We start from the raw sequence: 23214 nt of genomic DNA, 5'->3' as shown, positions 1-23214 counted from the left end.
GCTCGAAGGTTCCCTATGTCTGACTTTAGGCTGAACTGGCCTTTAGTTACAGAGTTTATCCCTTTCTCCATTTTTAAACAGTCCTCTGGCACCATTCCCATATCCAAGGAGGATTGATAGATTCTGGCCTGAGCTATCTCGATGATTCACTCCCACAGCAACCCTCAGACATCCCATCGAACTAGGTAAATGTTCTACTTTACTGTGTTAAAATAGTGTTGGATTGAAAGGGGTTAACTGAAGTTGTTTGTTCACTGACTGTAATTAATGTCAGCCTCCACGGACCCTACTTGTATCAGTGCAGGTTTTACTTGTTCTATTAAAAATGACTCCTTTCAAGGTGTTTTCCCATAGTGTCTGTGAGAGCATCACCTCCAGCACTATCAGGGATTTGTGCTGCTGCACAAATAGGGAGACAGAATCTGAAAAAAGTGGATTGGAATGTTACAGCAATGGATCGGAATCTGAAAACAGTGGGTTGGAATGATACAAAAATGGATTGGAATCCGAGAACAGTGGATTGGAATATTACAACGATGGACAGGAGTTTCATCTTGTATTTTAACAATATTGTTGCATATTATGATAGATTGACATTTGAATGTCGAATCAGTGGCGTACTTAAGACTATTCAATGCCCTTACTATCCACTCCGTGCTGCTGTTGGTGTTCCTGGTAAGTCTGTGTGCCCAACTATTAACTCTGCAAACCTTTGCTTACTGTATTACTGTTCTTGTAATTTATTCTCCCCTCTTTGCTGCTGTTGGTGTCCCCGCTAATTCTTTATATCCGACTATTAGATCTGCAAACCACGACTAACTGTATTACTGTGTGTGTCATTTAAAACTTGGAGCACCCAAGTCATTGTCTTCAGTCCTCATCACAAACTCCGTTATCTATCTACCAACTCAGCCCCCTCACTGGCAAATGTCTGTGGCTGATGAAACTGTTCGTAACCTGAACGATCTATTTGATCCTGAGCAGAGTTCTGAACTCATATCACATGAAAGCAAAATTATGCAGATCTGAAATCTGAAATATACACAGAAAATGCTGGATATCTCAGCGGGTCAGGCAGCATCTGTAGAGTGAAGCTGATGTAGCGTATCAGTTATTTCACCCTTCATCAGAAGTGGCAAATGTTCAAAATGAACAAATTGTTAAGGAGCACTGAAAGGAGGACGGGAGGAAAGAACAAAATGGATGATCTGTAATGGGGTGGAAGACAGGAGAGATTTGAGAGACAAAAGAGATGGTGGGCTAACTTGAGATGGTAGTAACAGAAGTTACAAAAAGATTAGCTGAGATAGAATGCAAAGGGGAGGATAATTATAAGCTGCCGTGGGAAACAAAGAGAGAGAAAAAATACATCAGAGTAAAATATGGGTAGAGGTTAAGCTCTGAAATTGTTGAACTCGATTTTGAGTCTAGAGGGCATAAAAGTTCTTAAAGGAAAGGTGAGGTTCCTCGAATTTGTGTTGGGCTTCATTGGAACAGTGCAGGAGTCAGAGGATGGACATATCAGGGTGGGACTGGAGTCGAGAATTAAAGTGACAGGCGAAAGGAAGTTTGGGGCCACACTTACAGACTGAACGTAGGTGTTCCAAAAAGCAGTCACTCAATTTGCATTTGGTCTCCCCAATACAGAGGGGACCATATCGTGAGCAGCAAATATTGTATACTAAATTGAAAGAATTACATGTAAATCGTTGTTTCACCTGGAAGAAATATTTGGGGCACTGGACAGTATGAAGGGAAGAGGTAAGACTGCAGGTGTTGCATCTCCTGTGCTTGCACGGGAATGTACCATGGGAAGAGGTGGTGGTGGTGGATGTGATTGTAGAATGTACCAGAGTGTCGCGGATGGAGCGAACCCTTCGGAATGCTGAGAGGGGGAGGGGAAGATATGATTGGTGGTTGGAACATGCGGGAGCTAGCAGAAATGGCGGAGGATGATCCCTTGAATGTGGAGGCTGGTGGTGTGAAAGGTGAGGACAAAGGGAAATCTGTCATGGTTCCAAGAGGGAGGGGAAAGTGTGTGAGCAGAGGTGCTCAAAATAGAACAGGCATAGTCAAGAGCCATGTTATCCATGATGAACAGGAATCCTCGGTTGAGAAAAAATGAAGACGTTTCAGAGGCAATTGTATGGAAGGTCGCGTCATCAGAGCAGATGCGATGGAGATCGAGCAACTGGGAGAATGGAATGGAGTCCTCACAGGATTTTGGCTGTGAGGAAGTGTAGTCCAGGTAGCTGTGGTAGTCAGTGGGCTTAAAGTGACTAGTCTATCACCAGAAATGGAGCCAGTGAAGTCGAGGAACAGAACTGAAGAGTCGGAGGTGGATTATATTATGGCGAGGGAAGGGTGGAAATTGGATGCAAAGCGAAGGAAATGTCCAAGTTCAGGGCGCGAGCAGGAAACGGCATGGATACAGTCATCAATGTATTGGAAAATGCGGTGCAGGAGGGGACCCAAGTAGGACTGGAAATAAAATGTTCCACTTCTCCTGTGAAATGGAAGGCATAGCAAGGACCCATGCAGGTTCACGTAGCAACAGCTTTAATTTGGAGGAAGTGAAGGAAGTTCAAGGAGAAATGTTCAAGGTGACAACAAGTTCAGCCAGGTGGTGGACGGTGGTGCTGGGGAACTTGTTGGGCCGCTGATTGAGGAAGAAGCGGAGCGCCCTCAGGCCATCCTGGTGGGCGATGGTAGTATAAAGGACTTGGACATCCATGGTGTAAAGATGATGGTTGCGGCCGCAAAACTGGAAACTGTTATATTGACAGACGGCGTTGGAGGAGTCGCAAATGTAGATGAGAAGATGGTGCACAGGGGGAAAAAATAGAGTAGACATAGGAAGAAATCTGTTCAATGGGGCAAGAACAGCTGAAACGATGCGTCTACCATGTCAGTCCTGTTTGTGGATCTTGGGAAAGAGGTAGAAGTGTGCTGTGCAGATTTGGGGAACTATGAGGTTGCTAGCTGTGGATGTAAGTTTTCTAGATGAGATGAGGTCAGTGACGGACTCGGAAATTGTGGTTTGATATTCGGTAATGGGGTCATGGTGCAGGGGTAGGTAGGAGGAGGTGTCAGAGATTTGGAGATCAGCCTCTGCAAGATAGAGGCCGGTTCACCAAACAGCAGTTGCACCACCCTTGTCAGTGATGGTGAGTAAGATAGCTGTCGACTGCAGGACGATATCAATGGACTGGTCAGGTTGGCAGAACAGTGGCAAATGGAATTCAATCCGGAGAAGTGAGAGGTAATACATTTGGGGAATGCTAACGAGGCAGGGGAATACACAGTAAATGGTAGGATACTGAGAAATGCGGAGGAACAAAGGGACCATTTTATGCATGTCCACAGACACCTGCAGTACCAGGACAGGTAGATAAGGTGGTTAAAAAGACATATGGAATGCTTGCCTTTATTAGCCGAGCCAAGGATATAAGAGCAGATAGATTATGGTAGAACTGAAAAAATCATGAACTAGGCCACCGCTAGAGTACTGCGCACAATTCTGGTCAGTGTATTACAGGAAAGATGAGATTGCACTGGAGATAGTACAGACGAGATTTACCAGGATTTTTCCAAGACTAGAAAATTATATCTATGAGCAAATATTGGACAGGCTGGCGCTGCTTTCTTTGAAACAGAGGAGTGTGAGGGGATGTGTACACAATGATGAGGGGCCGACGTATAGTGGATAGGAAGGACCGATTTACAGTAACAGCGACATCAGTAACCAGTGGCCATATCTTTAAGCTAATTGTTACAGGATTAGAGGGGTGTTGAACAGAATTTATTTTACCAAGTTGTGGTGTGGGTCTGGATATCACTGCCTGAAATGATGGTGGAGGCAGATAATCTTATTACATTTAACAAGTACTTGTATAGTTACTTGAAGTGCGGTAACCTGCAAGGTTTGTACCAAAAGCACTGAAGTGGTATTAGGCTTGATAACACTTTGTCGACAGTGGCAGACATGAAGGGCCGAATGGCCTCTTTCTGTGCAGTACATTTCTATGCTTCTATGAATTCTCAGATCCCACATACCATTCTGGTAACATCCTCTGCAACCACTCTAATCCTTGACATCATTCATATGTCATTTACAGAATTAGACACAACACTCCAGCTGGGGCCCAGTAAATGATTTCTAAAAGTTTGATGTTCGGTAGTGGATTTGTGTTTCACTGTGTCTCTGTTTTAAAGCCAGGAACTCCGTGTGCTTTTTTAACAGCTGTCACAACTTGTCCTGGCACATTCAAATATTTCTGTATAGATTCCCCATGTCTCTCTGATCTTGTACCCGTTTAATCTTTTACCGTTTAGCTTATATTGCTTCTGCTCATACTTCCTTCCAAAATGTATCACTTCTCACTTTTCTGTGCCAAATTGCATCTGCAATGTGTCTGCCCATGTGTCCTCCTGAAATTCAGAATCATTGATTTTATTCTCATTTTATTATTTAGATTTATTTGCTTGCAGACTAGGTGTAATGCTGTTACAGCCGGTATTATTTACCCATGCATAGTTACCCATGAGAAAATGGCTGGCGTTCATCTTGAGATGCTGCAGTCCATATGGTGAAAGTGCTCACACAATACTGATACAGAGGAATTTCACGATTTTAAACCAGTGACGATGAAGAATCGACGCTATATTTGAAGGGTGTGGTAGCACAGTGCTTATGATGCTTGACTAGTAATTCAGATACATGGACGAATGAACCAGAGTAATCCCATAAGCTGGGAAATTTTAATTAAATTAAATAAACAAATCAGGAATAAAAAGCAATATCAGTAATGGTAACCATGAAACTACTAGAGTGTCGTAAAAAACCCCGATCTGGTTCATTAACGGCCGTTTGGGAAGGATATGTGCTGCCTTCACCCATTCTGACCAAAATGTGACTCCAGACGACAGCAATGTGATTGACTCTGAACTGCTCTCTGAAATGGTCGATCAAACCATTCAATTGTATCAGGCGGCTCACCACCATCTTCTCAAGGGCAATTAGGGATAGGCAATGAATGCTGGTATTGCCAAATATGCCCTCATCCTAATAATGGATTAAAGAAAAAGTCAGTGTCTGGAAGATGTGTGACTTTTAGGGGAGAATTAGAGGTGGTGTTGTTTTGTGCTACAGTCCGAGCCGAATTATATCCCCCCCCCCTCCTCACCCCCCGCTGTGCCTCATCCCCTTGATGCTAATTGTCAGCATGCAATGCAATTGCTGCCTGGGGGGTGAAAAGTATTTATGGTAAAATACTAAACATAAAAAAACTAACGTTTGGCATTTTCGGGATGCAAATGCTTTACTGGACACCTGGCAATGCGTTGCGTCTTGAAGACGAGATGAGATGTTTAAAATCGAGGCATTATCGGAGTGGGCACCAATGTAGCTCACCAAACAACGCGGGGGTTGGGGGCGGGGGGGGGGCGTAGTTGGGTGAGCGAGACTTGGAGTGAGTTAGGACACGGGCAGCAGAGTGTTGGATGAGACAGAAATGGTTGTAATTAATTTTAGATTTAACTCACATCTCCCCACACCTGGAACAATCTGTCTCGGAAGATAATAAATGACTGTGAATTGGTTTCAAGCCAAGCCTTTGAGAGGTAAATTCTTAGTCCAATTCATCAGCACATTTTTGATATCTGTCGATGTCTACAGACAAGAACGGAGATATTTTTCTCGGGCAGTGGAGCTAAACGGGCGGTATCGGATCGGGCGCCTGTTACACTCAGCACCGGATGTTTAGTTGCACTGCAGTCAATGACGGATTTCTAGGCATAGGTCTTCAATTCTCAACACTATTTTTCCAGCAAAGGTTTCTTCGCAACTCTGTGAAGCCACTTCTGTGTCACAGAACTAATCTCAGTAATTCTGCACCATCGACACAACCGTGGTCCCAAAATCCATCGTTCCCTTTTTTAAACAATTCATTACGGCTCTACTAGAGAGCCAAGGTTCTCATTGTATAACATGCAACGTTCCGCTAAACAGGAGGATGGAGAAACAGCCAGTAATTGTACAACATGCAGTGGACAGCTAAAGAGGAGGGCGGGGTCACAGCCAATAACTGTATAACATGTAATGTTCCCCTAAACAGGAGGATGGAGAAACAGCCAGTAATTGTACAACATGCAGTGGCAGCTAAAGAGGAGGACAAAGTCACGGCCAGTAATTGTATAACATGCAGTGAGCCCCTAAACAGGAGGGCAGAGAAACAGCCAGTAATTGTATAACATGTAATGTTCCCCTAAACAGGAGGGTGGGAGAAACAGCCAGTAATTGTGTAACATGTAATGTTCCTCTAAAGAGGAGGTCGGGAGAAACAGCCAGTAATTGCATAACATGCAATGTTCCCCTAAAGAGGAGGGCGGGAGAAACAGCCAGTAATCGTATAACATGCAGTGAGCCCCTAAACAGGAGGGCAGAGAAACAGCCAGTAATTGTATAACATGCAGTGAGCCCCTAAACAGGAGGGCAGAGAAACAGCCAGTAATTGTATAACATGTAATGTTCCTCTAAACAGGAGGGCGGGAGAAAAGCCAGTAATTTTATAACATGCAGTGAACCCCTAAACAGGAGGGCGGAGAAACAGCCAGTAATTGCATAACATGCAATGTTCCCCTAAAGAGGAGGGCGGGAGAAACAGCCAGTAATTGCATAACATGCAATGTTCCCCTAAAGAGGAGGGCGGGAGAAACAGCCAGTAATCGTATAACATGCAGTGAGCCCCTAAACAGGAGGGCAGAGAAACAGCCAGTAATTGTATAACATGCAATGTTCCCCAAAAAGGAGGGCGGGAGAAACAGCCAATAATTGTATAACATGCAGTGAGCCCCTAAACAGGAGGGCAGGAGAAACAGCCAATAATTGTATAACATGCAGTGAGCCCCGAAACAGGAGGGCAGAGAAACAGCCCGTAATTGTACAACATGCAATGTTCCCCAAAAGAGGAGGGCGGGAGAAACAGCCAGTAATCGTATAACATGCAGTGAGCCCCTAAACAGGAGAGCAGAGAAACAGCCCGTAATTGTACAACATGCAATGTTCGCCAAAAGAGGAGGGCGGGAGAAACAGCCAGTAATCGTATAACATGCAGTGAGCCCCTAAACAGAAGGGCAGAGAAACAGCCCGTAATTGTACAACATGTAATGTTCCCCTAAACAGGAGGGCGGAGAAACAGCCAGTAATTGTACAACATGCATTGGACAGCTAACGATGAGGGCGGAGTCACGGCCAATAACTTTGTAACATGTAATGTTCCCCTAAACAGGAGGGCGAGAGAAACAGAAACACTATCACTGTCGTTTTAAAGATAAAGGACAAGTCAGACTGGATTTTTAAAGAGACAGAAACAGTAATACGGATTTTTAGACAATTCATTCATGCTTTGTATAGAGACAGGACAAGTCTCACAGGGTTTTAAACGAGACAGGACCTGTCACACAGGCTTTTTTAAAGACAGGGCTAGTCACACAGGCTTTTTGCCGAGACAGTACCAGTCACACAGGTTGTTTAACGAGCCAGGAGCAGTGACATAGGCGCTTTAAAGAGACAAGACACGTCTCTACAATTATACAGGGCATTTGTGAGACCATATTTGGTAAACATAAGAACATAAGAAATAGGAGCAGGAGTAGGCCATACGACCCTTCGAGCCTGCTCCACCAATTAATACAATCATGGCTGATCCGATGATGGAATCATTCCACTTCCCTTCCTATCCCCAATACCCCATATTCATTTATCGTTTAAGAAACTATCGACCTTTGTCTTAAATGTATTGAATGGCCCGGCTTCCACGGCTCTCTGAGGCAGCGAACTGCACAGATTTACCACCCTCTGATAAAAGTAACTCCTCCTCATCTCAGTTTTAAATGGGCGGTCCCTTATTGTAAGATGATGCCTCCTAGATCTAGTCTCCACTATCAGTGGAAACATCCTCTCTGCATTCACCTTGTCAAGCCCCCTCATAATCTTATGCGTTTCGATAAGATCAGCTCTCATTCTTCTGAATTCCAATGAGTAGAGGCCCAACCTTCTCAACCTTTCCTCATAAGTCAATCCTCTCATCTCCGGAATCAACCTGGTGAACCTTCTCTGAACTGCCTCCAAAGCAATTTCATTAATATGGAAACCAAAACTGTACACATTATTCCAGGCGTGGCATCACCAAAACCCTGTATAACTGTAGCAAGCCTTCCCCGCATTTATAATCCATCCACTTTGCAATACAGCCAAGATTTCTTTGGCATTCTTCATCACTTGCTGTAGCTGCATACTAACCTTTGATGTTTCATGCACAAGTAACGCTAGATCCCGCTGTACTGCAGAACTTTGCATTTTTCTCCATTTAAATAATAACTTTCTTATTGACATTTTTCTGCCTCAACACTTTCCAACAGTAGACTAAATCTGCCAACTGTTTGCCCACTCACTTAGCCTGTCTATGTCCTTTGGCAATTTTTTTGTGTACTGTTCACACGTTGTTTTTCCTCCCATCTTTATATCATCAACATATTCGGATATTTTACACTCGGTCCTTTCTTAGAAGCCGTTAATATAGATTGTAAATAGTTGGGGTCCCAGCACTGATCCCTGCGGCACCCCACTAGTTACTGATTGCCAACCCGAGAATTAACCAATTATCCCGACTCTCTGTTTTCTGTTATTAGCCAATATTCTATCCTTGCTACTCTATTATACCCAACAATGTGAACTTTCATCTTGTGCAGAAACCATTTATTTGGAACCTTGTCAAATTCCTTCTAGAAATCCAAATACACCACATCCATCGATTCCCCTTTATCCCCCCTGTTCGTTACATCCTCAAATAATTCCAGCAAATTTGTCAGACATGAATTCCCTTTCATAAATCCATGCTGATTCTGCCTGCCCGAATTATGCTTTTACAAATGTCCCACTACTGCTTGTTTGATAATGGATTCCGACATTTTCCCAGCCACAGATGTTAGGCTAACTGGTCTATAGTTTCCTGCTTTTTGTCTGCCTCCTTTTTTAAATAGGGGCGTTAAATTTGCTGTTTTCCAATCTGCTGGGACGTTCTCAGAATCCAAGATTTTTTTCAAAATTACAACCAATGCCTATCCATTATCCCTGCCATTACTTCTCTTAAGAACCTAGGATGCAAGCCGTCAGGTCCAGGGGTTTTATCCGCCTTTATTCCTATTATCTTACTGCGTACCACCTCCTCAGTGATTGTGTTAAGTTCCTCGCACTCCTATAGCCCCTTGACTATCCACTGTTGGGATATTGTTTGTATCCTTTACCGTAAAGATTGATACAAAATATTTGTTGAGAGTTTCTGCCATAACCATGTTCCCCATTACTAATTTCCCCGTACTGGTCCTCTAAGGGACTCGGATTTACTTTAGCTACTCTTTTCCTTTTTATATACCAGTAGAAATTTTTGCTATCTGTTTTTATATTTACTGCTAGTTTAATTTCATCATCTATCTTCACTTTCTTATTCATTTTATTGTCATATTTGCTGATTGTTAAAAGCTTCCCAATCTTCTGTCCTCCCATTAGTTTTGGCCACTTTGTATGCCCTTGTTTTTAATTGGATACCATCCTTTATTTCTTTAGTTAGACACGGATGGCTAGCTTTTCTTTTACACCCTTTTCTTCTCACTGGAATATATTTTTCTTGAGAGTTGTGAAATATGTTCTTACATTTATGACACTGTTCATCAACGGTCCTAAACTTTAATCTATTTCCCCAGTCCAATTTAGCCAACACTGGTGTTGTGTCCTTTTCTGATCACCTTACCTAAGTGAAGCGAAGGTTCATTAGATTGTTACCTGGCATGAAGGTATTGCCCAATGTGACGAGTTTGAGCAGATTAGGCCTATATTTTGTAGAGTTTAGAAGAATGCGAGATAAACTAATTGAAAAATATATAACCCGTAAAGGTCTTGACAGGATTAATGCTGGGCAATCTAGAACACGGTGTCACAGTCTCAGCAGAATGGATCGGTCATTTAGGACTAAGATAAGGAGATATCTTTTCACTCAAATGGTTCTGAATCTTTGGAATTTTCTGTCCCACAGACATGTGGATGCTGAGTTTTGGAGTATATTCCAGACAGAGTTCGATATATTTTTGGCAACTAGGACAATTACGGAATATGAGGATCGTGCCGGAAAGTGGAGTTAAGTTAGAAGATTAGCCATGATCTTGTTGAATGGCAGAGCAGGCCAGACATGACAAATGGCCTAGGGGCAGCACGGCCTGACCGCACTGCAATTTGTGTGTGCAGTAAGTCCATGTAGCACAGCAGGTCTCCAGTCGTCCTGGTTAATCCTTGCCACTGGTTAAGGGCCTAGCTGTCAAGTCCGTGTGGTGGCTGATGTGCAACGGTCACCACACATTGCATGATCCACGCAAAAGCATCTTCCACCCCTGGAGTTCAGTACTGGAACATCGAGTGCTCCATTGAAACATCTGTGAATTCCTGCCTTCTGCTATGGAAGCAAGTCATCCTCGTTCGAGGGACGACTTATGACGATGCCTCCAGATCCTATTTCTTATCTTCTTACGCCGTACAGGCTATAAAAGCGATAGGACAAGTCACACATGCTTTTTATAGAGACAGGAAAATCAGACATGCTTTTGAAAGAGACAAGACCAGTCACACGTGCGTTTAAAAGAGACAGGACGAGTTGTACCACCGTTTTAACGAGGCTGGACCAGTCACACCTGCTTTTTAAAGAGGCAGGACGCATCACACCTGCCTTTACGGAGAATAAACACTAAAAAAATGGGCTTGAAATTCGTCTCCTGATTTGGATCACCTCTTTCAAATCTCCTCCCAATCTTCTCTGTGCCAAGGAGAACAACCTCAGCTTCTCCAGTCTACCCATGAAACTCAATTCCCTCATCCCTGGAATAATTTTCGTAAATCTAAGGCCTTCACATCATTCTTAATGAGAATAAACGCTTAAAGCAAAAGGGCGGAGAATTTCCTCTGAGGGGGCAGCAAAGAACAGATAGTTTTGGATCAGCAATTCAGAACATAAATTCTAGGCCCTCATATTGTTCTTACAGATTATTACACCATTAATGTTCATTCACAGATACCAATCTTGTCATGAATATGACACTTTAGAACCTGCTTATCTTGCATACTCCGTTTTAATATGTTTAGTTGTCCGTAGTATTGTGAAATATTTAATAACGTTATTAGAATTAGTATGGTGGAGGCAGATTAAATCGTGCCTTTCAAAATGGAATTAGGTAAGTACTTGAAATAAAATAAATGTAGGGCTACAGGGCAACTGCGGGTGATTGGGATTACCTGAAGTGCTACTGAATAGAGCTAGCACGGGCTCCAGGGCCGAATTATATCAAACTGTGCTGTAAGCATTCTATGATTCTCAAAATAGTTACTATCCCCTCCGTGGTATTGTTCGTGTTAGTAGTAAGTATGTCAGTCCAGTTATTATTTCTATAAACCAAATTACACTGTAATATTTTTCTTAAAATTAATCGTAGGATACTCTCTTTTTAATGGTACTCTGTGGTTCTAGTTGCTGCTTCTTTCTTACAACATGGGTTGTTGTTTAAAAATAGTGGAACATCTTCCCTGCTGTTTGTGTCCCTGCTAAGTATATTTACACAGTTATTAATGCTGTAAATAATGTTTATATGTGTTTCTCTCCTTGTCAGTCCCAATCCCATCCATGCTGTTGTCGGTTATCAATTCTGAACGTGATACACTGTTACCAAGATTCAAATGTTCTATGTTTAATTCAGCCAAATATATTGGTCGAGACTCTTTATTGAACGGATTACAGTCTCTTTTCTGCACTCAACATGTATAACAGATCAGCATAATTTTGTCTTGGTTTAAAAGACTTTTCACCTAATGACGACAGGGTATTGAACGGACACATTAACTCTGTTTCTCTCTCCATCGATACTGTCTGACATGCTGAGAAGTTCCAAAATGTTCTGTTTCCATTTCAGATTTCCAGCAACCGCAGTATTTTGCAGTTGTGTTCACCCAATGTTCGGTATGGTTACTGACACAGAGTCACAGGGAAATTTTCTAGCAGATCATAGACACAGCTTTAAATGTCTGAAATATCCGCTAATCATTCAGTTCCAGTCAGTATCTCCTTTCCCACCATCTCCAGCTCTGCATTAGTGGCATTGCTTCTGATGGCTGGAACAGGATAACAAGGATCAATTACATTGTCATAAAATCATCATTTGGCCTTATTTCAGTGCTTGTATTTCCACTTCATGTTTTGAATTTGCAATTGTATCCACTGCCCATCTCTCACAGGTTAATCGATCTCTCAGTGAGACCCAGAGTGATGCCCTGTTGGCTCCTGCTGCACTTCAAAATACACAATCCTTGCAGATTTTAACTGAAGTACTGAGGAAAAACAAATAGTTTCATATTTTCCCGTCTAATAATCTCTGCACACGTGAAAACCAACAGATGAAAATGTACATGAATAAATCTCCTCCATTTGAGTTCAGATACTTTACAAAATCGTTTGGCGGTCTTTGCCTGCGAGGTAAGACAGCTGATTTTGATGAGAATAAATGCATTTAGTGGGACATTACCTGCTCAATGATATCTACTTGTTACAATGCATGTCTAATCTTTGCAATGTAATTTGGAAATTCTTCCTTTCAGTGAGCTACAATTTGTGTATTTCAACATAAATGCCGAAAACTCAACCTTCAACTCAATTCTTACAGCCTAGTTATATTTATAACTGCAGTGCGCTTGCATTTATTATCTTATCATTGTCACATTACATTCATATATTTGTAATTGTTGCATGCCAAGTGTGCAGTTTCTGTATTTTGCTGATGCTTTCATTTTCAATTCTAAGGATAATGAATATTCTAACCAGGAGCAGGTATCCCAGCTGGATTTCCCCCTCCCTAACACAGTGGGGCAGAAGCGAATTGCACCGCTCGACTGATCCCGGGACATCAAGGCTTCGTGAGAGTTTCTGGTCCTTTGAGTTCCTGGGACCTCGGGCGGTACTTTTGCCTGCTGGGCTAAAGGTAGATCTATCATATAATCTCGAACTGATCAAACATCTGTTGGTTTCATGTTGTACTTATCGTCGTTTCATTTATTGTTTCCACAATGTATTCCCGCATTATTCTTAAATAAACACTGTATTCAGCTCCACGGGTAATATACTAGATTATATCATTGAATAATGGTAATGCATTGCAGACTTCACCCCAAATCTAATTAAACTGCTGCTCTTGTTCCCAGCCTGATGTATAATTTCCCTGATTTTTTCCCCTTCCTCACAGCGAACTTAGTGACGATTGTGATCCTGTCTCGGGGAAAATGTGGTCTCTCCAAATGTGCCACTCGCTACCTGGTGGCCATGACAGCGGCCGATCTACTGGTCATTATCCTCGACCTGATACTGAGGCACATTCCAGTTATTTATGTGCGGCAGTTTCTATTTGTGTGGTCCCTCCGCGTGTGCAATATCCATGCCGTCCTGCTGTATGCAGCCACAGACTGTTCTGTCTGGTTCACTGTCACTTTCAACTTCGCTCGATTTGTGGTCATTTGTTGTCAGAAGCTGAAAACTAAATATTGCATCGAGAAAAAGGCAGCTGTGGTTCTGGGAACAGTGACTGGGCTGAGCGGGATAAAGAACATTTTCTGGTATTGTATGCTGAAACGTTCGTATTTGCTTTCGAACGTCCCCTGGTTTTGTCTTATATCAGAGGCTGTTCTGTATTCACCCGTCTGGACAGCAATCCAGTTCCTTCATCATAGTCTCACCCCATGTGTCCCATTTGTTCTGATTCTGCTGCTCAATGCTCTCACCATTAGACACATTTTAATGGCCAGCAGAGTCCGCAGGAGACTCCGGGATCCCAGCCGTGGGGAGAGGCCCAGAGACCCAGAGATGGCGACCCGCAGGAAATCGATCATTTCACTGTTTGTTATCTACGGAAATTTCATCCTGTTATGGGCGGTGTTTATCGTGTATTCTATATATTACCGGATGTGGTGGTTCAGGTATAGGTCTGTCAATATACCTGCTTATGTAAGTGAACTTGGATTCATGCTGCAGATGCTGAGTTGTTGCACAAACACTGGTATTTATGCCATGACCTAGAGTAAGTTCAGAGAGCAGCTGAAGAATGTGACGAAATATCCCTTTACTCTGCTTGTGAAATGTATTAAATGATGAAAAGAATCAGAGACTTTGCAGCCCCAGACTTCCGATGGCGTGATATTATTAGCGAGCTGCTATCCCACGCCCATCCATTGGGCGAGTGATCCGGTTGAATAATGACAATCACACAGACTACACTTGGATCCCTGTGAGGGGCCAGTGATCTGGGAAAATATTAACTCACTCACTCTCACACTCTCTACACTGGGCTCCCTGTCATGTGTCAGAGATCTGGGCGAATATTAACATGATCACTCACACACTGTCGACACTGGGCTCACTGTGTGAGGCCTGTGATCAGGATGAATATTAATACACTCACTCACACACTGTCTACACTGGGCTCACTGTTTGAGGCCTGTGATCAGGCTGAATATTAACACACACACTCACACACTCTCTACATTGGGATCACTGTGTGAGGCCTGTGGTCAGGGTGACTATTAATACACTCACTCACACACTGTCTACACTGGGCTCCATGTGTGAGACTTGTGATCAGGGTGAATATTAACACATTCACTCACACACTTTCTACACTGGGCTCCTTGTGTGAGGACTGTGATCAGGGTGACTATTAACACACTCACACACTGTATACACTTGGCTCCCTGTGTGAGGCCTGTGATCAGGGTGAATATTACCACACTCACACACTGTCAACACTGGGCTCCCTGTGTGAGGCCTGTGATCAGGGTGAATATTAACACAATCACAAACACACTATCTACACTGGGCTCCCTGTGTGAGTCCTGTGATCAGGGTGAATATTAACACACTCACACACTGTATACACTGGGCTCCCAGTGTGAGGCCAGTGATCAGGGTGAATATTAACACACTCACTCACACACTGTCTGCACTGGGCTCCACTGTGTGAGGGCTGTGATCAGGGTGAATATTAACACATTCACTCACACACTGTCTACACTGGGCTCCACTGTGTGAGGCCTGTGATCAGGGTGAATATTAACACACTCACTCACACACTGTCTACACTGGGCTCCCTGTGTGAGGCCTGTGATCAGGGTGAATATTAACACACTCACTCACACACGGTCTACACTGGGCTCCCTGTGTGAGGCCTGTGATCAGGGTGAATATTAACACATTCACTCACTCTCTATACTGGGCTCGCAGTGTGAAGCCTGTGATCAGGGTGAATATTAACATACAGACTCACACACTGTCTACACTGGGCTCCCTGTGTGAGGCCTGTGATCAGAGTGAATATGAACCCATTCACTCACTCTCGATACTGGGCTCCCAGTATGAGGCCTGTGATCAGGGTGAATACTAACACATTCACTCACTTTCTATACTGGGCTGCCAGTGTGAAGCCTGTGATAATGGTGAATATTAACACACTGACTCACACACTCTTTGCACTGGGCTCCCTCTGTGGGGCCTGTGAACATGGTGAATGTTAATATACTCACTCACTCACTGTCCTTACTTAACAGTATAAATGCACACGAGGCCCATACTTGAGAGAAAGCCACACTGTGAACAGTTACCTTTAATAGCAAGAACTCAAGAGACAGACAGTGGGTGGAGCATCCCCTTTTTTACCGGAAAATCCAGCTTCGGAGTGTCTCGCACAAGTTCATGACCTTGTGGTCAATGTTCTCATGGTGTACAACTTAGGTCAGCTTATACATGGGTTACAATGACAGTTGAATACATGACATCACCTCCCCCCCCCAAAGCCTTATAGGGATCAGTGGTTAAGTCTCTCTGGTGGTTTACGCTCCCTTGTCGAGCGCCTGAGTTGGGTTCCATTTGTTGTGCGCTGGCCTGAGTGTCTGCTGTTTACGGTGCCTCAGGCCTGTCCGGAATGCCCACAGTGACTGGGCTCTCCTCCACTTGGTTCCGGTGTTCGGTCACCTGTGGTGGAGTAATTTCTACGTCGTGTTCTTCCTCTGCTTCTTCTATGGTGTTGCTGAACCTCCTTTTAGTTTGACCCACGTGTTTGCGGCAGATTTGTCCATTGGTAAGTTTAATACCAAAACCCTATTCCCCTCTTTGGCAATCAGAGTGCCTGCGAGCCATTTTAGCTCTGCAGCATAATTAAGGAAAAAACAGGGTAATTGACATCAATACAATGCGCCATCGCATTCCTGTTATGGTCGACACATTGTGACTGATGCCTGCGCTCAACTATTTCTTTCATAGTAGGGTGTATCTGGGATAACCTGGTTTTGAGCGTCCTTTTCATTAGCAGCTCTGCGGGGGTGGGACTCCTGTGAGCGAGTGTGGACGGGATCTATAGGCCAACAGGAGGTGTGATAACTGCTTTGTAGGGAACCCCCTTGGATTCTGAGCATCCTCTGTTTGATTATCTGCACTGCTCATTCCACCTGGCCTTTTGAGGCCAGCTTGAACGGTGCCTTTCTGATATAGTTGATTCCATTGTCTGACATGAAGTCCTGGAACTCAATGCTTTTGAAGCACGGGCCATTGTCGCTGACCAAGATGTCGGTAGAACATGGGTGGCGAACATTGCCCGTAGACTTTCTACCGTGGCAGGAGATGTGCTTGCATTTAAAATGTCACATTCGATCCATTTGGAGTTGGTGTTTACGACAACAAAAAACATTTTTCCCATGAAAGGACCTGTGTAGTCCACATGGATGCGTGACGGTGGCTTGGCGGGCCAGGACCAGGGGCTACGGGGGGTTTCCCTGGGTGTGTTGCCCAGCTGAGCACACGTGTTGCACCTGCGAATACAAAGTTCCAGGTCTGCATCTATCCCTGGCCACCAAACGTGTGACCTGACAATTGCCTTCATCATGACAATGCTCGGGTGCTCATTGTAAATTTCTCTGATGAATACCTCTCTGCCCTTCTGGGGTTACCCCACAGTAGGCAATCGGCCTGAATCGAGAGTTCATCCTTACGCCTATGAAACGGATTTAACTCCTCAGGGCATGCCCCGTACGTGGCTGCCCAGTCCCTATTGAGGACACAGTTTTTAACTAAAGACTGTAGCGGGTCTTTATTTGTCCAGACTTTAATCTGATGGGCTGTCACAGGTAAGCATTCGTTTTTGAAAGCTTCAACAGTCATGACCATCTCAGCATCTGCTCAGCTGCCCCTTTAGTGGTAGCTATTGGTAGCCTGCTGAGTGCATCGGTGCAGTTTTCAGTGCCCGGTCTGTGCTGAATTGTGTAGTCATAGGCGGCTAATGTAAGTGCCCACCTCTGTATGTGGGCCGATGCATTTGCATTTATCACCTTGTTGTCGGCCAACAGGGATGTTAGTGGTTTGTGATCCATCTCCAGCTCAAATTTCCTGCCAAACAGGTACTGGTGCATTTAATTTTACTGCATGTACTGCTAGCGCTTCCTTTTCTATCATCCCGTAGCCCCTTTCTGCCTGGGACAGATTTCTGGAGGCATAAGCTATCAGCTGTAACTGACCATTGGCATTCACATGCTGCAACACACACCCGACCTCATAGGACGATGCATCACACGTTAAAACTAGTTTCTTACACGGGTCATACAACGTTAACAGTTTGTTGGAGTATAACAAATTGCGTGCTCTATCAAAAGCTCTTTCATGGCTGTCCCCCCAGACGCAATCCCGACCTTTGCATAGGAGCACATGCAGTGGCTCGAACAGCCTGCACAATTTGGGAAGAAAGTTGCCAAAATAGTTCAGGAGCCCCAGGAACGAATGCAGCTCCGTCGTGTTATGGGGTCTGGGTGCTTCCTTGATCGCTACCGTTTTGGACACAGTAGGTCTGTTCCCGTCTGCTGCTACCCTCCTCCCCAGGAGCTCTATTTCTGGAGTTAAGAAGACGCACTTCACCTTTTTCAGTCACTGCGTAACCCGGTACAGTCTGCATAGCACCTCCTCCAGGTTTTGGAGCTGTTTTTCAGTATCACAACCCGTGATGAGGATGTCGTCTTGAAAATTCACCGTCCTTGGAATCGACTTGAGGGGGCTTTCCATATTTTACTGAAAGCTCGCGGTGGCCGAATGAATCCGGAATGGACATCTGTTGTACTGAAACACCCCTTGTGTGTCATGATGGTGGTCAGCATCTTCGACTCACTCGACAGCTCCTGGGTCATGTAAGCTGAGGTCAGGTCCAATTTTGAAAAAAGATTTGCCACTGGATTGCGTCGCAAAGAGGTCCTCCGCTCTCGGTAGCGGGTACTGCTCTGGGAGTGACACGCGATTGATGGTGGCCTTGCAATCACCACATATCCTGACCGACACATCCACCTTGAGCATTCGCACAATCGGGCTCGCCCAGTCACTGAATTCGACCGGTGAGATGATGCCTTCCCTCAGCAGTCAGTCCAATTCGCATTCTATCTTTTCCTGCAGCATGTACGGCACCATTCTGGCCTTGTGGTGTACTGGCCTGGTGTCCGGGTTTATGTGAATCACTAACTTGGCCCCCATGAAAGTGCCGATGTCGGGTTGAAACAATTATTCAAATTTGTCCAGAACCTGTGAGCATGATACTCGCTCCACAGAAGAAATTGCATTGACATCGCCCCATTTCCAGTTCATGACAGCAAGCCAATTCCTCCCAAGTAGTGCGGGACCGTCCCCCGGGACAATCCAGAGTGGCAACCTGTTCTCCGAATCTTTGTGGTTCACGACTACCATGGTGCTGCGTAGCACCAGAATGATCTCCTTTGTATATGTCCGTAGCAGTGCGTCAATCATAAAAAAATTTAGCCTCCTGGCCTTGGACACCCACAACCTTTCGAACTGGTTGATACTCATCAGGGACAGGCTGTCCCCCGTATCTAGCTCTATTAATACTGGGACGCCATTGAGGAGCACTTTCATTATTATCGGTGGCGTCCTGGTATATGAGCTGTATATGCGCTCCACATGAATTCACTGAACATTAGCTTCCAGCGATTTCCCCCATTATTGATTTGGTCTTGTAAGGCTTATATTGGGCCCGTCCTCCTCGTACATCAACCTGGCTGCAGGCTTCCTGCACATACGCGCCAAGTGACCGCTGATGTTGCAGTTTCTGCAGGTATATTGTGGATACCTGCAAGCTCTGGCTGGGTGTTTGCCTCCACACCTCCAGCATGAGCTGAAGGCCACATAATTGGAAACAAAAGGTCCATTACTGATGGATGTGGTGTATTTAGATTTCCAAAAGGCATTCGATAAGGTGCCACACAAAAGGTTGCTGCAGAAGATAAAAGTATGTGGAGTCAGAGGAAATGTATTAGCATGGATAGAGAATTGGCTGGCTAACAGAAAGCAGAGAGTCGGGATAAATGGGTCTTTTTCGGTTTGGAAATCGGTGGTTAGTGGTGTGCCACAGGGATCGGTGCTGGGACCACAACTGTTTACAAGATACATAGTTGAACTAGAAGAGGGGACAGAATGTAGTGTAACAAAATTTGCAGATGACACAAGATTAGTGGGAAAGCGGGTTGTGTAGAGGACACAGAGAGGCTGCAAAGAGATTTAGATAGGTTAAGCGAATGGGCTAAGATTTGGCAGATGGAAAACAATGTCGGAAAATGTGAGGTCATCCACCTTGGGAAAAAAAGCCAGCAAAAGGGATTATTATTTGAATGGGGAGAAATTACAACAAGCTGCTGTGCAGAGGGACCTGTGGATCCTTGTGCATGAATCCGAAAAAGTTCCTTGTGTGAGCCCTGCGATCAGGGTCAACATTAACACACTCACTGAAACACTGTCACAGGAATCCCTGTGATGGTCCAGTGATCAGGGTGAATATTAACACACTCACTCACACACTGTTTACACTGAGCTCCCTGTGTCAGGCCTGTGATCAGGGTGAATATTAACATATTCACTCACACGCTGTCTGCACTGGGCTCCCTGTGTTAGACCTGTGATCAGGCTGAATATTAACACACTAACTCACGCACTGTCTACACTGGGCTGCCTGAGTGAGGCCTGTGATCAGGGTGAATATTAACAGACCCATTCACACACTGTCTACACTGTGCTCCATGTGTGAGACCTGTGATCAGGGTGAATATTAACACACTCACTCACACACTGTCTACACTGGGCTCCCTGTGTGAGGCCTGTGATCAGGGTGAATATTAACACACTCACTCACACACGGTCTACACTGGGCTCCCTGTGTGAGGCCTGTGATCAGGGTGAATATTAACACATTCACTCACTCTCTATACTGGGCTCGCAGTGTGAAGCCAGTGATCAGGGTGAATGTTAACATACTGACTCACACACTGTCTACACTGCACTCCCTGTGTGAGGCCTGTGATCAGAGTGAATATGGACACATTCACTCACTCTCTATACTGGGCTCCCAGTGTGAGGCCTGTGATCGGGGTGAATATTAACACATTCACTCACTTTCTATACTGGGCTCCCAGTGTGAAGCCTGTGATCAGGGTGAATATTAACACACTGACTCACACACTCTTTGCACTGGGCTCCCTCTGTGGGGCCTGTGAACATGGTGAATATTAACATACTCACTCACACACTGTCTATCATATGTCCTTACTTAATGGTATAAATGCACACGAGGTCCATACTTGAGAGAAAGCCACACTGTGACCAGTTACCTTTAATAGCAAGAACTCAAGAGACAGACGGTGGGTGGAGCTTCCCCTTTTATACCGGAAAAACCAGCTTAGGAGTGTCTCCCACAAGTTCACGCCCTTGTAGTCAATGTTCTCATGGTGTACAACTTAGGTCAGCTTATACATGGGTTACAATGACAGTTGAATGCATGACATCACCTCTCCCCCCTCCCAAAGCCTTATAGGGATCAGAGGTTAAGTCTCTCTGGTGGTTTACGCTCCCTTGTCGAGCGCCTGAGTTGGGTTCCATTTGTTGTGCGCTGGCCTGAGTGTCTGCTGTTTATGCTGCCTCAGGCGTGTACGGAATGCCCACAGTGACTGGGCTCTCCTCCACTGGATTCCGGTGTTCGGTCACCTGTGGTGGAGTAATTTCTACGTCGTGTTCTTCCTCTGCATCTTCTATGGTGTTGCTGAACCTCCTTTTAGTTTGACCCACGTGTTTGCGGCAGATTTGTCCATTGGTAAGTTTAATACCAAAACCCTATTCCACTCTGTGGCAATCACAGTGCCTGCGAGCCATTTGAGCTCTGCAGCATAATTAAGGAAAAAACAGGGTACTTGACATCAATACATTTCGCCATCGCATTCCTGTTATGGTCGACACATTGTGAATGATGCCTGCGCTCAACTATTTCTTTCATAGTAGGGTGTATCTGGGATAACCTGGTTTTGAGCGTCCTTTTCATTAGCAGCTCTGCGGGGGTGGGACTCCTGTGAGCGAGTGTGGACGGGATCTATAGGCCAACAGGAGGTGTGATAAGCTGCTTTGTAGGGAATCCCCTTGGATTCTGAGCATCCTCTGTTTGATTATCTGCACTGCTCATTCCGCCTGGCCTTTTGAGGCCAGCTTGAACGGTGCCTTTCTGATATAGTTGATTCCATTTTCTGACATGAAGTCCTGGATCTCAATGCTTTTGAAGCACGGGCCATTGTCGCTGACCAAGATGTCCGGTACAACATGGGTGGCGAACATTGCCCGTAGACTTTCTACCGTGGCAGGAGATGTGCTTGCATTTAAAATGTCACATTCAATCCATTTGGAGTAGGTGTTTACTACAACCAAAAACATTATTCCCATCAAAGGACCTGTGTAGTCCACACGGATGCGTGACGATGGCTTGGCGGGCCAGGACGAGGGGCTACGGGGGGCTTCCCTGGGTGTGTTGCCCAGCTGAGCACACGTGTTGCACCTGCGAATACAAAGTTCCAGGTCTGCATCTATCCCTGGCCACCAAACGTGTGACCTGACAATTGCCTTCATCATGACAATGCTCGGGTGCTCATTGTAAATTTCTCTGATAAATACCTCTCTGCCCTTCTGTGGTTACCCCAAAGTAGGCAATCGGCCTGAATCGAGAGTTCATCCTGACGCCTATGAAACGGATTTAACTCCTCAGGGCATGCCCTGTACGTGGCTGCCCAGTCCCCATTGAGGACACAGTTTTTAAACTAAACATTGCAGCGGGTCTTTATTTGCCCAGACTTTAATCTGACGGGCTGTCACAGGTAAGCATTCGTTTTTGAAAGCTTCAACAGCCATGGCCATTTCAGCATCTGCTCAGCTGCCCCCTCAGTGTTAGCTATTGGTAGCCTGCTGAGTGCATCGGTGCAGTTTTCAGTGCCCGGTCTGTGCCGAATTGTGCAGTCATAGGCGGCTAATGTAAGTGCCCACCTCTGTATGTGGGCCGATGCATTCGCATTTATCACCTTGTTGTCGGCCAACAGGGACGTTAGAGGTTTGTGATCCATCTCCAGCTCAAATTTCCTGCCAAACCGGTACTGGTGCATTTATTTTTACTGCATGTACTGCTAGCGCTTCCTTTTCTATCATCCCGTAGCCCCTTTCTGCCTGGGACAGATTCTGGAGGCATAAGCTATCAGCTGTAACTGACCATTGGCATTCACATGCTACAACACACCCGACCTCATAGGACGATGCATCACACGTTAAAACTAGTTTCTTACACGGGTCATACAACGTTAACAGTTTGTTGGAGTATAACAAATTGCGTGCTCTATCAAAAGCTCTTTCATGGCTGTCCCCCCAGACGTAATCCCGACCTTTGCATAGGAGCATGTGCAGTGGCTCGAACAGCCTGCGCAATTTGGGAGGAAAGTTGCCAAAATAGTTCAGGAGCCCCAGGAACGAATACAGCTCCGTCGTGTTATGGGGTCTGGGTGCTCCCTTGATCGCTTCCGTTTTGGACACAGTAGGTCTGTTCCCGTCTGCTGCTACCCTCCTCGCCAGGAGTTCTATTTCTGGAGCTAAGAAGACGCACTTCACCTTTTTCAGTCGCTGCGCTACCCGGTACAGTCTGCGTAGCACCTCCTCCAGGTTTTGGAGCTGTTTTTCAGTATCACAACCCGTGATGAGGATGTCGTCTTGAAAATTCACCATCCTTGGAATCGACTTGAGG

General features: G+C 45.0%; 1 pseudogene; it reads left to right on the top strand.

Moving 5' to 3' along the window:
- The first annotated feature begins 536 nt into the window (after positions 1–536).
- Positions 537–14231, top strand: LOC139233574 (probable G-protein coupled receptor 139; annotated as a pseudogene).
- The last annotated feature ends 8983 nt before the right edge of the window (positions 14232–23214 follow it).

This window comes from Pristiophorus japonicus, chromosome 21, assembly GCF_044704955.1.
Source record: "Pristiophorus japonicus isolate sPriJap1 chromosome 21, sPriJap1.hap1, whole genome shotgun sequence".
Classification (NCBI taxonomy): domain Eukaryota; kingdom Metazoa; phylum Chordata; class Chondrichthyes; family Pristiophoridae; genus Pristiophorus; species Pristiophorus japonicus.
Note: the sequence above shows the minus strand (reverse complement) of the source record. Positions and strands in the feature narration are given on the sequence as shown.